Below are 16,363 nucleotides of genomic sequence, written 5' to 3' on the forward strand. Positions count from 1 at the left end.
TAGTGCGCGTGCGCAACTCGTAATTTAAGTCGTGCTTCATTGACCTTAAACACCCCTACCACGAGACCATAAACAGTATGTGGGAGGGGGAGAACACTGAACATAACAATTACCCTGTGACAATTAACTGGTGATCCACGGCCAATACCTCACGAACCTTATGTTTAAGGTTAGGTTACTGCTATGAAATAAACTTAGTTTTAGTACCTAAATTCATCACCCTTATCATGTGATCAGGCTGTAGCAGGTAATGATGACGTCTATTACGAGTTGCGCACGCAGCACTACCCTTGTGTGAGCGCTGAGCTGCCTGTGAGCGTTATGTTGTGCGAATCTGCCTTCTGCAGCAATACCCATCTTTATTTCTGAGAGAAAAATAGCGACCTCGTTCTTCAAATCAAGCCCAAAAGAAGCAAAACCCTAGCCACGCCTCATTTCTGGTCACGCTTACCAATCTTTTAGAACCAATGGGGGAGGGTGGTGTCATTGCTTATTCTGCTATTAGGCCTACTTATGAATACATGTGTTTGAAATATACGCTATATCTAGTCTCAGACTCAAGTAATTTTTAAAATATGTATTTAGAGACTAAAATGAACAGTAGACGCATTTAAAATCATGTAAACATATACATCCTTTGCCTTTTTCTATACACTACATGCGTGACAATACACGAGTACTGTATCATTACCATAGTCTTAGCAGTATAATGCAGTATAACGCAGGGAATGATGGTATACTGAGAGGGTCAAGACAGGACGATTAACGCGCGTTAAAAATGTATAAAAAAAAAAAAAAAATGCGTTAATCGCAGAAGTTAACTGCAATTAATTGACAGGCCTAATTATATATAATGTCCAAAATGTACATTTAATTTGTAATACCAAAAGTTGACAACAAACCACGGCGACAAATAAATTAATAGCTTAAGTAATCACACAGACACATTTCAGAGACATACGCGCATATCTCACAGTCGTGCAAAATTCAGCATGACAGCAGGGTGAGAACCGAGGGAGGGGTCTGAGGCTAAGTGTGCTGAGCACTGCATGCATTGACCACACACATTTGTTATGTTTTTTTACTTTTGACACAAACGACCAGGAATAAAAAATACATGCTAAAAGCGACGAAGGAAAATTGTATGTGCTAGTTTTAAGCGTCATTTATTTTAACCCTGATCTTAGCGCCGTATATGAACACATGTTGTCAGAAATCACTTTGGAACCTCACGGGACTCCTAGGTCTCAGTCTAAGATTGTGTATAAATATATGTAAAAAAAGAAAAAAAAATGAAAGTTTATTGTTCAACTCGACAAAAATAATTCAGGACTTAAAGGTTTAAAAGCATTTTTGCAAATGGATTTCATTTTTAACAACCTTTTAAATCCCATTGCAAATATCTTCTGCAGGCATTGAAGTAGTTGATATGGGACTTTGTTTTAGGTCGTGTCTAGGCAGCCTCCCTGTTTGGAAAGTTATACCTCACGGTGGTGTAGTGGTGTGCGGTCAAGGCTGACTGGCGGCAGGAATAGCAAACCCAGACACGGAAGGCTGCAATTCAGCGCTTTTGCACACTCGTATTACTTAACATTTCAAACAAAAGGTTTAAACAAACAAACCAAAACAGCACCCGAGCTCAGCTATCCTGCCACTTAAACAGGAAGCACATTCCACTGCTCCCCGTCTTCTCTCTCCACTGCCAACAAACACTGCTTTGTTCTTTTGAAATGGTGTGGTGTCTTTTCCAGGTAGCTAATTGACTGATCAGCCAACCAGGAACTGCTTGCCTAGCATTCTTGGGCTGATCACTCAGACAACCAACCTCCCCAGAAAGAAACCACAGTAAACCAATTATCTTTTTTAAAACCATTTGGCTGGGCAAAAGGTGGCCATCTTGGCTCCAGGCAGTTCCCCCACTCTTGAGTCAAGATGGCTGCCAGCCACAGCAACCCATATTCTATTATTTCTTTCTTAGCAGACACCCTTATCTAGGGTGACTTACAATTGTTACAAGATAACACATAGGGGCAGCAGTGTGGAGTAGTGGTTAGGGCTCTGGACTCTTGACCGGAGGGTCGTGGGTTCAATCCCAGGTGGAGGACACTGCTGCTGTACCCTTGAGCAAGGTACTTTACCTAGATTGCGCCAGTAAAAACCCAACTGTATAAATGGTTAACTGTATGTAACAAAATAATGTGATATCTTGTAACAATTGTAAGTTGCCCTGGATAAGGGCATCTGCTAAGAAATAAATAATAATAATCATTTTTACATACAATTACCCATTTATATACAGTTTTTTTTTTTTTTTTTTTTTTTGACTGTAGCAATCTAGGTAAAGTACCTTGCCCAATGGTACAGCAGCAGTGTCCCCCACCTGGGATTGAACCCACAACCCTCCGGTCAAGAGTCCAGAGCCCTAACCACTGCTCCACACTGCTGCCCTACTGTGCAGGGCTTCTGCCCTGTCACACTCACATTCTCACTGGCAAATGAAATCATACCATAGCTGAAAAACACCTGGTAAGCCACTAATTTTGCATGATTCTTGTCATCACCTATAAATAGTGCTGTCAATCCAGTTTAATAGCAGTATGTGGCCTCTTGCTTTAAACACCATTGAAAAAAATATTTTCTGGTGATAACAGTAATTTGTTTTGTAGCGCCCCTACCCTCTGTTGATCCGGTCCATAAGCTGATTAAGATGATAACATCTGTAACAATGAATCTGGAATGAAGTCTCAGAGGGTCTCACAATTCTGATGAGATCAAATGCAGCTATTCAACAATATCCACCACATGTCAATCCATCAATCCATCAAGGGCTGTCACACAGGTATTTCTATCAAGATCTGCATTTCATCCACACCTGTTTTAAACAGGTTAGTCTGTTTCTATATTTGCTGTTTGAGACTGAGAAAACGTCACTTTAATTCATAAACTGTGTTACTCATTATACCAGGTCACACCATTGCTTAGAGATCAACGATCAACAATATTAAAATACGATTCAACAATTTATTTAACTGAAATATACAGAATTTACTAAGACCTACATTTTCTTGGTGGTGTCTAGAGACAACTGATCCAATAAAGTTACATTTCAAATAAATTTCTGGGTAGAAAGGAAGATTATGTAATAGTAAGAGGTAATAGTTAGTGATAGTTACAGCCAAGTATATTGATGGTTAAGTACGTATATGACTGCAATCTTCTATAGGATTGCCTTTACTGGAAATCTTCTTGCCAAAAGGCAACATTCCAGCTAGCAACACCTACGTATGTTTTTACGCTATGTGTCACCGACAGCTAAGGTTGTTCTGGTTGCCTTGGTGACATGCTAAATTGAAGGTGTGGGAAGGTCTACAGGACAGCTGAATCTTGGCATGCAGATGAAGCACAAGGGCGTCACCGCAATTTAAAGAAACAGTGTTTCAAGTAACAAGATCTAAAGGGGCTTAAACATGTACAGAGACACTATAGCTAATAATTCCTCCTTTGTGTATTTTAAAATTTCTTTTAGAGATGTTCCAAGGAAACCGATTTTTTTGTTAATCTTCATTTTATTGAAAACACTGTCATATTTTCTTTCCTTTCGGGTTCAAGTTCATTACAAGCATATGAAATAAAGCAAAGGTGCCGTTTACTGTTACCGGAGTAAAACCACGATATTATTACCACAAAATAGTTTTTTTATTTGACCCTTTTCAAATGTAACAATTTGAATAACATCTCAATTCAGAGAAAGGGTGCAAATGTGTTGCATCTCATTAATAGGCTGGCAATCTCTGATAATAAGTTAAAGTATACAGCAATTTAAACAACACTTGACTTGTGCTGCATATCTGTGAAAGCTAATAATATAGCGATTATTATCTAACTTTGACTTTCTTATAGCCCATGTTACATTCTGTCCTGAAGTATTGACCTCGTTTTCCCACTGAGCCTGCAATGTTTTTGAGCATTATGCTGTTTCAGCAATAATATTAATCTGAGCCACTTCATAGAAATCAGTATTTTATTCATAAAAGAATAAAATCAGGTTGGCTCAGAATGTAAGCTCAAATGAAGCTGATGACAGTACTGTATTTTGGACAGCTGCAGCTTTGGAGCTCCACAATAGGCTGAACAATTGGCAGTAATATTGCGATCAAGCGCTGGGTTCTTAATTCAACTGCAGATTGAGTTTCTTAGACATTTAGTAACTTCACATTCAAGGGTAGAGAAAAACCTCACCCTTTCTGAAAAGAGATTCTGAGAAAATGCATCAAGCTAAATAAAAGGTTATTTGTCAAACACCAGCAAATAACACCAATGTGTGTTGCAAATTATAATGTTCCTTGATCTAGGTCAGCAGCTGGGTTCTGGGTGTTTTGGATGAGCCACCATTCTGAAGCTGAATACAAATGTTCTATTTTGTTATTTTTAGATTAATCCAACAAGTTGTTCTGAAGTTATAGGCCTTTACAGCTTACAAAGAAGCACACAGCCAAACAAAAAGGCGTATAAAAACGTGCACACATAATTATGAGCAAATAACCTCTGCTGTATTATCTGACTGCACTGTGTAATGTTCATGTCAACATTTCTCAGGTCCAACGATGCCTGTGAGCTTATCAACTATTAATCAATAATAGTTCTGTCAATGTGTTCTGCAATACGATATCCAATGCTGCAATTAATCTTTCACATTAACACAGGTAAATTACTTCAAAACATTTGTTAGATAGGAACAGAAAATCACGCAGTAATTTAGGTTTTCCCAATAAATATGCTATTTACCTTATCTGATCCACTTAGCAAGGATTTCATCTGTCTCTGCGTAACTCTGCTTTATCTTCACCCATTAACCATCTGCGTGCCAGTTGAATCTCTGGAACTGGAAGATACAAAAATGTATTATATATTTGATTTGACTGATTCCTTAAAAATAAAAAGGGTAAAAGAAATATTTGTGCCCTTGCCTGTATTCATTTGGGGACAAAAAATATTGGGAAATGCACCATGAACTAACAACAGGGATAAAATGGAATTTCAAACATGCCAGTCTGCTCCAAGTACAGAAAATAAACTATAGCGCCTGTCCCAAAAGGCACAAGTATGGCAGCTGCAGTTTTGTATAGATGCCAAGTAAGTCAAATAAAAAGCTAGGGTTTGTTTCAATGTTTGGTTTTTTTTGTTTGGCAGGTAATTTATGAAAATCTCAGAATAGCTCAGAAATGCTTTTTTTTATATACTCATCAATGTGACGGGGTGCCCCCTTTTATATATATATGTACTATTTTCATTTGTGTTATCATTGTTATTATTATTGTATTGTGTTTATATGCAGGCAGACGAAAACCATCCATCATTATTATTTATTATTATGTAGTTGGCATGGATGGGGTTAAATCCCCATCCCTATAAACCTTCTGGGAATGTGTCTGGAGCCTTAATAAGGTAATTGTTTGATTAATGGGTAATTAAGGCTCCAGCCACAGAATACAAAAGAACCCACACCGGGCTCATACAGGGCTGAGGAGGATGAAGACAGACAGACAGACAGACAGACAGACGGCCCAGTACCTCCGGTTGTTTGTGTGCTGCTTCCTGGACACTGACGTCACCACCCACGCCACTCAAAGCCATCTTTGCCACATCAGTAAATGACTTTCCGTGTTATGCAATGCACAATTTATCTTGATTTTCCTTCTGTTATCTGGTTTGTAATAGCTCATAATAACACACGTTGATCTTTATGAGATGCTGCTGACTGCTTTCTTGAAAGCGTCTCACGTGTCAACATAATGATTAAATGTTTTTTTTCAACTCTGGGTTCAAAATGTTGTTGAACACTAGATGTATAAACACTTTCACAGCAGACAGCACAAATTGCACATCTGCTATTGGAAACAAATTTTAATCTGTCAGGCCAAGTACTTGAAATGTACAAACACCTCGTCTGCCTCTTTTCAGGTCAGGCATTATCCAAACACACACACAATCCTTCTGTCTGTTCACTCAACTTATTTGAATCTGCAACATAGACAAGTCAGAAATGAAAAGATTATCAACAAGCAAAATGGTTTGGGCAAAAGCACATCAAGATTAGCTGCCTATTTGTACTCTGATTGTGCTCTGAAGTGCAAAACGCCTGTCCTAAAAAAATAAAAGGCGCCCATGTGTTGCCTCCCGTTGAGGTAGATTAAGAAACCCATTATATTTCATCTTGCTGATATCCTGTATTCAATGGAGCTGGCAGGGTGTCAAAGGAATGCAGGCTGTGTGCTATGCTTACACATACTAAGATGCAACTTTGACGCCACTGCTTGAAGCATGGTGTTTTTCTATCCATGCTTTTAATTCAAGAATAAAAGCTCCTGGTTTAGTGCAGACTTCTAGAAGTCCTGATAATACTGACTCATAGATATATTGCAATTAATTCCAATGACAAGAAGAAACGTGACACCATACAGATGAATTCTAAAACATAACAATTTTTGACAAGAAGTCAGTATTATCAACTGTGAAGGCCTATTTAGACCTAAACTAATACCTTTGCAAAGGCTTCCCAGATTGTTACCATTTTTGGATCTGCAGAATCCCTGACCTGCAACTAGCTAAATCAACGCAATGACAATAAATGCACTCCAATTATGTATTGGATCTCTCCAAGCTCCTTTAAATGTATGCTTTTATTTAAATGTTCTATTAATGTTGGAGCTTAATGAACAACATTTCTACCAAACATATGAAAAAACAAGATAAGCATTGTTTATCAAGGCTGATTGTGACCAGTATGTGCAGCTTGAGCCCATTTTTTGGGAAGTTGCTAAAAACACATATTGTGCCAATCACTAATAACATAGATTGCTTTCATAGTAATGGTAAATACAAACTAGGAATAGTTTGTGTTGGTTCACAACATTACAAATACTGTTCTGCTGATTTTTTAGATGACAGCTTTGAGTATGGGGCCTAATGTATATAACTTGTGAAGTATTGTTTCTTTGGCAACTAAGCCAGTTTAAAGAAAGTGGTTTCCTCTTTGATTTAAGAGCACATTGCTTCCTTAAAAAAAGATAAGCCATCTTTGAGTATCTGTACTTAAAAGTAAATACAAGGGCTCCTAAATACATCAAATCATAGAAGTATCAGCTTTGGAAGCGGTTTTTGTTTTTGTGTAAAAATACATTTTTGAAATATTTACAAATGCAAACAATGCTGGTAAAATAGCCAAGACGCCCAAGATGATAAAACACTGGACAATTTGGACAGTTCTGGAGGAACCAGCAAGTACAGAGTTATTCTTTACGATTTTGTTGAGGCTAAATGTAAAATTGGCATGAAATGCTCAGCTTATGAAAGCTTTATCTTCTGATGAAATGTGCATCTTCTATATGCCTATGCGAGTACATTTATGAAGTTATAAAGTCAGACATCTCCTTTCAATGTGTTTGGTCTTTTTCTTCTGAGTTTTTTTAAAATCTATTAAACTGTCTTATCAATTCATAGATTCAGGAGCAATAAGTACTGTCTAATAAAGAGGATGTAGTAAACAACTAAACAATACAATGTGACACTGCTGAATACCAGAAGGATACGATTTCACTTTCTCATAGGGATGCTGGCTGTGTGTTTTAATGCAGTACTCAAAGGAAACCCTTAAACAAGGAGGGATGGCATGGAAATGCCTCATGGTGTCCATACACGACCCAAGGTGTGGAGGAGGCCTGACACTGACAGATTCCTTGGTTTGAAGTACAGGTAACAGTGAGTTAAAAAAATAAACTATGATGAAACAGAAGTTGGAAACCCCTCCAGCAGGAACAGCAAAGATTAAAGTCACACAGAACTTCATCAACAAGAAGCATTCTGGAATACATTTATATCTGAATTGAGTCACTTGCGAGAGGAACAATAGCTGCACCTGCTTTTTGTGGCATTTCGGAAGCCAGAACTGAAATAAAGCCACCTTCATGTAACAGTGATGAGGCACAGAGAATGGATACACCCCTGAAAACCTGATTAATAAAGGAATCCTGTTTCACTTCATTTTACACACCATTATATCTCATATCTTATAAGCTGCTTTTGGAAAACTCATGTTGGCAGTATTAAACTGAATGCAAAAACAAACACAGCTTGAGGATGGAAGGGGCCAAAAAGTATGCAAACATCTGGGGTTGGCTGAAACAGTTTTGGTAAACATGCCTGAAAACAGCTGATTAGGAACTGCAAGTCTATATAATTGCCGAAAATGTGATGTTTTACATATTTCTTTAAGAGATGGCCTTGAACCAAAACAAATGGGCATTTTTTACTTGATTTACCATCATTTAGATCAATTGAAAAGGGACCTTTATCTTTGCAGGTTTATGTTTTTGTACTTTGTTCTTAGTTGAACGAAGACACAAAACCAACTAATGTAATAGTGTTGTTGGATTTCTAATTACTGTAAACTACTGTATGATGTTGAATTGGCTACTGAGAAATGGGAATTGTATTTGTTTTTCAAGTACAGGATTAGTGACTTACCATTCAATGAAAAAAACTGTGGATACATGAAAAAGGGATACGTGATGGTTCTAAGTGAGCATTTCAAAAATAAGGAAATACATAACCATTGGGGGATATAGGTGATTTTCCTCAGTAATTGTATTTCTTTACAAAGCCAGAATAAAGTGGGTTCTAATAAATGTGAATACTTGAGATATATAAGGAAACAGTAAAAAAAAATAAAAAAATAAAAAAAATAAAATAAAATAAAATTAACCTCCTTTCCTTTAAAATATTTCCAGTCAAGCTTTCCCTATGCTTCCTCAAAAACACTTTGATTTTTAATGCAGATTATAGAATGATTAATGTTCAGGGTTATGATGTTTAAAGCAAATACTGTTAATAATGAAAAACAGTTTCCAACAGCAGCACAATCCTTCCAATTCCACGTGATCCGCTTTAAAAGGAAATGAGTTCCATGCCACGCAGATTTTCTGCCAAAAAATCAAAAACCTTGCAGAGTAAAGTTCAAAAGAAAAGCTTTTTAAATGAAGAGTTCATTTTAGACACAAACTTTGAACCCAGGCTTTGTGAGTCACGTCTTGTTCTCCTTTTTTCTTATGCAGCTGCGATTCTGTGCCTGGCTTCACTCATGGAAGATGCCCTCTCCCTTGGTGGGCGTGGAAGGGGAATTGAAGGTAGTCCATTACCGCTGCTGCGCAGCCGAGTGCTGCTAGGTATTTCAGCACTCCCAGCTAATCTTGTCAGGCCTCCGCACTTTGTCTCTATCCGAGAACTCTGGGTGTTCATGCCTTTCTGTCCTTGGCTGCTGGCAGATGGGGGGGGGGGGGGGGCGAGACCAGACTACTTTGACTGAGAGAGCGCTGTGAAATCTGCAGCCCCCCGCTGAGTCGATTCAGCTCAAAGAGTTCCTCACACTCTCCTGGAGCAGTGTTTTCTGTACACACACAAATCAACAAAACCCTATTTGGTAAGTTTGCCCTATTTTATTGCTACATGTCTTATTTTAAGGTAGGCTGTGTGGTCCAGTGGTTAAAGAAAAGGGCTTGTACCCAGAAGGTCCCCGGTTCAAATCCCACCTCAGCCACTGACTCATTGTGTGACTTTGAGCAAGTTACTTAATCTCCTTGTGCTCCGTCTTTTGAGTGAGATGTAATTGTAAGTGACTCTGCAGCAGATGCATAGTTCACACACCCTAGTCTCTGTAAGTCGCCTTGGATAAAGGCATCTGCTAAATAAACAATAAGGTAGTCAAAAACATTAGCTGTTTTAAAACATATCACAATAACAGGTGCATTAGCTAAAAAAAAACATTTCACATACTATATGTTTATGGCTCTTTTTTTCATGTAACTGGCTTTGAGATATAGTGAATTAGTGTGCTGTTTCAGAGAACATTATTCTGGCAATGAAAATTTAAATCTATCTCAGGCAACAAATAACTTATGTTAGATGAATACACTTCAAAAGCAATTGCAATATACAAATGAATAAATCTATTAGTCAATGAGAAGATACCACAAATCATTTTCATGTCCAGATTTTGCAACTGCAGCGTTATACTTTCACTAAATCTTATCTGTGTAACAAGCAGAAAAGCTACATGCAATGCAACATCAGAGTTAGGATGCAGTGCCCAGAGGCTACTGATGTAAACTCGCTTTAGTGAACTGCAATACGTAAACAAACGAATTCCAAACTTCTAAGTAATGTAATTCCACAGATTATGAGTACCAGCTTTTTTCCCCAATTACGATTGCATTAATTTGACTAACCTGCAAGAAGCAGAAATAGATTTATTTACGAATTTTAAAAAACAAGTTTGAGTAGTTGAGATATTCTGTGGTGTGCACTTAAACCTCTTTCATTTCCATTATCAGCAATAAATATCTTCTAAAGCAGTGCTTTATAAATATGTTAATGCCTTACAGAGTGAAGCGAGACATCTGAATTAAACAAGATGTTTTTGGCAAATCTGATTGCAGCCTGTACTGACTAAACACAGTAGAGAACTTGCAGTCTTTTAATGGACCGAGTACAAGCTGTGCCAGAAATACTTCACTCAGCATGAAGTGTCATATTTTGGATCGCTGATTGTTTTTACATTTTTTATAACCTTCATGACATATACATGAACAGCAAGTTCTCATAAGATAAAGAAGAAAAACAAACCTGGTGTATTTTCGATGATGCATACCCATTGTAACCGATGGACACCAACATAGTTCTCGATCTGTGCCATGCATGACCAGTTTATAAAAGGTCAGGTTTTAATGACATTTACACTGACAGAATAACCTTTACTCCAAGCTCTTATTTAAATGTTTAACATATAACAAAAAGCTTAAATGACATCAATACAAAAATAATCTTACGAAAAAGCAAGTTTTCAATAAAACACAGAGGCAGCTGAAAGAACACAAAAATTTACATATGCACAAGGTTACAAAACCAATTTAAATCCAAGGTTTACTGTTTCCTAGGGCTGGTGCATTACAGTCAGACCTCTAATCTTTCTATGTATCACTAACCCTGCATAGTCGCTGCTTATCCTGCCTGTTAAATAAACTACAATACAATGTTTACTTAGTGAGGCTCACAGAGACAACCACGCCTTCAACAAACAATAAACCTCTCACCTGATTCAAACCACCTTCTTATTCAGATCTCCACCTCTATTCCCTATTCACACCTGCTGGGCTGACCGCCACTTCCAAACCACTGATGTGTGGAAATGTTCTCTTCCAGGGGAGGGCTCAAATTGACTCGCCACTAAACAAATTCTCCCAGGGAAGAAAAGTGAAGGTCAAAGCTTCTTTTGCACTGTCTGGATTCTACCACTTATTTTTCTATGTTGTGGATGTGTATAACAAACAGCTTCATTTGATCTTTAAATGGAAAGATAAGTACATCAATTCATAGAAGTAAAAAATATTTTTAATTCAACATAAAAGAATATGTCATCTGTAAAATTAAAACTCCATTTTGTACAGCCTGAATAGGCAAGTAAGATACACTTGGTAATGGTCAAAGGCATCATGAAAAGGCAAACTGCTCTTTGAAAGAAAAACACCATCCGAGTCCTCCCTCCAAACCCACCCCTTTGAGAGGACATCCATTATACTAGACCCCACTACTGACCTCTTCTTGCAATTGATAGGACTCCTGTGTTAGCTGGTCCAGTTCTTTAGTTATTTCCATTAGCTTTTGTGACTTTGGCTGCTTACTACTGCCTTAACTCTGCAGTCAAAGCATCAAACTGTTCTGTTCATGCCTCAGCTGGCTCTCAAACTCAAAGACCAGTTTCTTCAGACTCTCAATTTCTGATCTTTTTTGTTCTCCTGCTCCATTAGACTCATTTGAGCTCCCTCCAACTTTTTCTCCAAACTACTCATTTCTTCTTTCAGCTCCATGGTGGCAGTACGAATAAGGAAAGGCACTTAAAAAAAAACAAAAAAAAAACATGGAATTCACATAAAATAAAAAAAAATTAAAAATTATATATATACAGATAGATAGATAGATAGATAGATAGATAGATAGATAGATAGATAGATAGATAGATAGCTAGATAGACATACACATTTTTTTTAAAACAATTCACTATAACACAACAGATCAGAGCCAGTGTTTTAATTAGAAACCAGGATTACTGTCCTCAAAACAGATGTGAATTTACTGTAAACGCCTGTTCCTATTATGTAAAGTAATTTTTTTTGTAAAACTGTGATTAATGTTAAATAGTGCCTTGCATGTTTATGACAACATGTGGTAGCCATACCATTGAAACGTGAAGTGGAATGTCAGCTAAATCTGCAGTATGGACTTTATCAGCAGGGAAAAAAGACACGTCTGCAACAATTTATATTGCCTGGCGTGAGTACGTTTAATTACTAGAGAGATTTGTAGATATATAAAGCATATTTCATTATTAATTCGATTGAAAATCATAACTTATGTTTAATTGATATAAGACAGCTAATGATAAATTGTTTAAAGAAATCAACAGATTTTCAAAATGTTCCTGACGTCTTCTAATTAATGCGATTATGATATTTTATGTTTGCAAAAATCACGATTACCAACTGGTTTTAAAATAAATATTTTTATAAATATGTGTTAAATACAACCAAGAATTTAACTCCAGCACATCATGCTTAGAAAGTATGATGACACAGATTTTATTAACAACAACCAACATAAAAAAAAGTTTTAGTGTTGCATGACTTGTGAAAAATCCACAATTAATTAATAGTTGTACTGTAATAAATAACAAGAAGCTATTACAGTGTATCAGACAATACATCTTGAATTGTGAATTTCAGGTTCACACACTGGATGACTCACTTGATAATATCAAGACAACTATATATTGTCCCAACTGAATGTGTACCTTTTTCTGAAGCTCTTTGTGTTCTTTGTGGTATTTCTGGATTAACTCATGACATTTTTGTCTCTCAATATCTTACTCCATTCTAGCTTCTTCGCTCTGTTCAGCCTCTTTAACCCTAAGGAGAGCTGTGCTCGTTCTTCTGGTAGTTCTTCATTGACTTGGAAAACATGACATTTTAGAATGCTAAAATAAACATATATTAATAAGAGGAATAGGAGCAATTCCAAAATGAGGTACATAATATTATTTGGTATACCATTTAAATGTAAATGAAGGAAAAGCACTTTGTGAAAGAAGAAAGGAACATATTCTCTGTGTACACATGTGTTTTGTTACCACTTCCTTACCATGGTTAAGTATTCGTGTCAGTTTCAGGAAACCAAAGACTTTCATGTCAGTTAATAAAAAAAACGGCATTAAAGCCTCAGTTACTGGAATAAAACACCAAAATGCAGATGCCAAATGTGGATTTTGAGCAAGACTGTAGCCTCTGTGTGCACGCTTTGGGTGTGTGATTTATATGGAACACATAAGCATCCTATATATGCCACTGATGCCATCAATTATACAAGAATCTCACGAATGCAGCAAAATGCAGGCAACAACGTAGGAAAAAAGGTCAAACTGCAGTAGCTATTTGAAAATGGTGCAAAGTAAAATTTGATTTTAAATGTTAAAATGTCATATTTTTTAACAACTACTATTTAGGCATTATTATTTGCTGAACACAAGGAGGACCAACGAAATGCTTACAGGTAATGCCAGCATGCTTTTTTTTATTTTATTTATGAGATTTTTTTTTGTAACTAAATTGTATTTGGGTGTTTGAAGCGAAGCCCCTGTTACAATGACTCCAATATGCTTTTGATATATTTTAGTGCTCTGCATGCACACCTTTAGGAAATGCCTTATTCTTGCTTTAGGTACCTGTAAATAAAGGTTAAGATCTCCAGAGAAATTAGTAAAATGCTATTTCACTACATAAACTTTAAAACCACAGAAGTTGTTAAAAACCTTAAACATGCTAGGCCCGTGCAAGAAATATTTGCCTCAGTATAAAGCTTATTCTTCAGTGACCGTCTAGCAACCGCTAGCATTTGAATAATATCAATCAATCAATCAATCAATCTTTATTTTATATAGCGCCTTTCATAGTGGACCACCATCACAAAGCGCTTTACAAGATGCAGTAACAACAAGAAAATCCATAATACTTTAAATACAGAGAAATGCATACTACATGATATACACAAAAAAACCCCACAATGCATAATACATGAAATACAGTGGAAAGTGCATAATACATGATAGTAACAAAATACATTAAATAGTAGCAGCAACACAGCAGCTAATAGCAGATATCAGGCTTAAAGAGCATGGAAAGCAAGAGAGAACAGGTGGGTCTTGAGAGTTGATTTAAAGCGAGCGACGGTGGGTGCATCATGCACCAAAGCTGGGAGAGAGTTCCAAAGAGTCAGAGCCATGACGCTAAAGAGCATTCTCCTAAAGAGCATTCTCCAAGTGTGGTGCACTTTTGCTTGGGGTTAACAAGCAGGCCAGAGTTGGAGGACCTCAGCTTACGGGCAGGGACATAGCGGGTCAGCAGGTTGAGGAGGTACTCGGGACCTGTGTGATGAAGGGCATTGTAGGTGAGCAGGAGACTTTTGAAACTAATCCTGAACTTTACAGGTAGCCAGTGTAGCTGGGCAAGACAGGGGGTGATGTGTTCACGTTTCTTACATCTGGTAAGGATCCTGACTGCGGCATTCTGAACTAGCTGCAGTTGGTTGATGGCATGTGCCAGAAGACCACCATAGAGAGAGTTGCTGCAGTCGAGTCGAGAGGAGACAAATGCATGACAGAGTATCTCCGCATCTGGGAGAGAAAGGTAGGGACGGACTTTGGAGATGTTTCGATGGTAGAAGGCAATATAAATCGAATGCCATTTAACCACCGTTATTGTGTATGATAGCAATTCAAAAATAAAACAAATGCATTTCACCCAATTGAATACAGTACTTAGTGTTGATGGGTATGGAAATACAATTTGTTTTTTCCCATACTCTGTAACAATCAGAAGGGAATGATCGGATTTCGTCCATAGCCGGCAGTTGATAAGAGATAATTGAGATGCGTCATTAAGCCCCAACGATTCTCACTTATGAAGGCATGTTTTAAACGAATTGAGATAAAACTTAACGATTACCTAATTAGCATAAAGTTTTCATCAGTCCTGAGCATCAACCTGCTATTCATAAGAGTGAGCCACAGTTATTGAACACTGGGTGTGGTGGAGTCTAAACTAACGACAGCATCAAAATGACTTTGTCCAAAAAGTTATCTGACCGTATTTAACAAATCCCCCCCGCCCCCAAATAAATAAATAATAATAATAAATAATAAAAAAACACACAAGTTGTTACAGCTTTTTTTTTAATTAAACTGTGTTTGTATAAAAGTTGATGCCCCCATGATTAACACTGCCTAATATTTTTTATTTTTTTAAAAAGTAATGCTGTATCTGTGTTAAGCTGAAATAATAATTATTAAGGTAATTAATATAAATCGCGTATCATACAGGCACGCTGTTACTAACACGATGGGTGCTGTTGCTTTATGTTCCCAACAGCTAAAGACTGAGTGAATGTTTATAGAGCTGATGATGTCATCAAAAGGGGACGGATTTTGGTCGTGAGCGAATATATACTCATTCATAAATGGCTTAGTGACAGTCGTCGGTCTGCACAGACATTTTATGAATATCAATATGGACGACTTTCGTTAGTTTTAAACGAAATTCGATTACCTAGGATAAGTCGGAATGTACTTTTATGAATAGACCCTACAGTGTCTAATCCGACTGGAAGACAAAACTGTCATGAAGCAGGCATGTTAGAGCCAGTTGTAGAGAGGAATGGATTAGGAAATTATTTGCACGAGTCAAGAGGTTTGGCGCTGCTGTCTGTAAACTTGGGGAAAATTGATTCAAATGGAAACCAGGCTGTCTGGAAGGCACCGTACCTTGTCCCCCAGCTATCTCCTTCCACCATCTCCTGTCTGAAGCTCTCCTGCAGCTGTTCAATTGTACTCTGATGAGAAAGCATTGTTAACTCCCTGTAAGACAAAACCAATAAAGTCACATTAATATGGCGGTCTATTAAAGGAGTCATTCTAGCACTGGCGGATCTAAATTGCACCTCCATTTAAACTGTTAAAATTGGCATTTTTACATATTTGTACAGACTGTGATTCTCTAAAGAGACTCACATGCACTGTTTTTTTTTTGGATCAACTGAATAAACCTCTTGGTCTTTAAAGCTGCATATCCAGATATGTTCAGCAAACAGTATAGCGCGTCTGTATCGCATATTTGTTTTCTGTGCAAAACCACATACCAACTTTACTAGTTTGGTTCTTTCCAGAAGCTGAGAAATGTGTACTCATGGCAAACGCTGTGGACATCAG

This window comes from Acipenser ruthenus, chromosome 12 (assembly GCF_902713425.1).
Source record: "Acipenser ruthenus chromosome 12, fAciRut3.2 maternal haplotype, whole genome shotgun sequence".
Taxonomy (NCBI): domain Eukaryota; kingdom Metazoa; phylum Chordata; class Actinopteri; order Acipenseriformes; family Acipenseridae; genus Acipenser; species Acipenser ruthenus.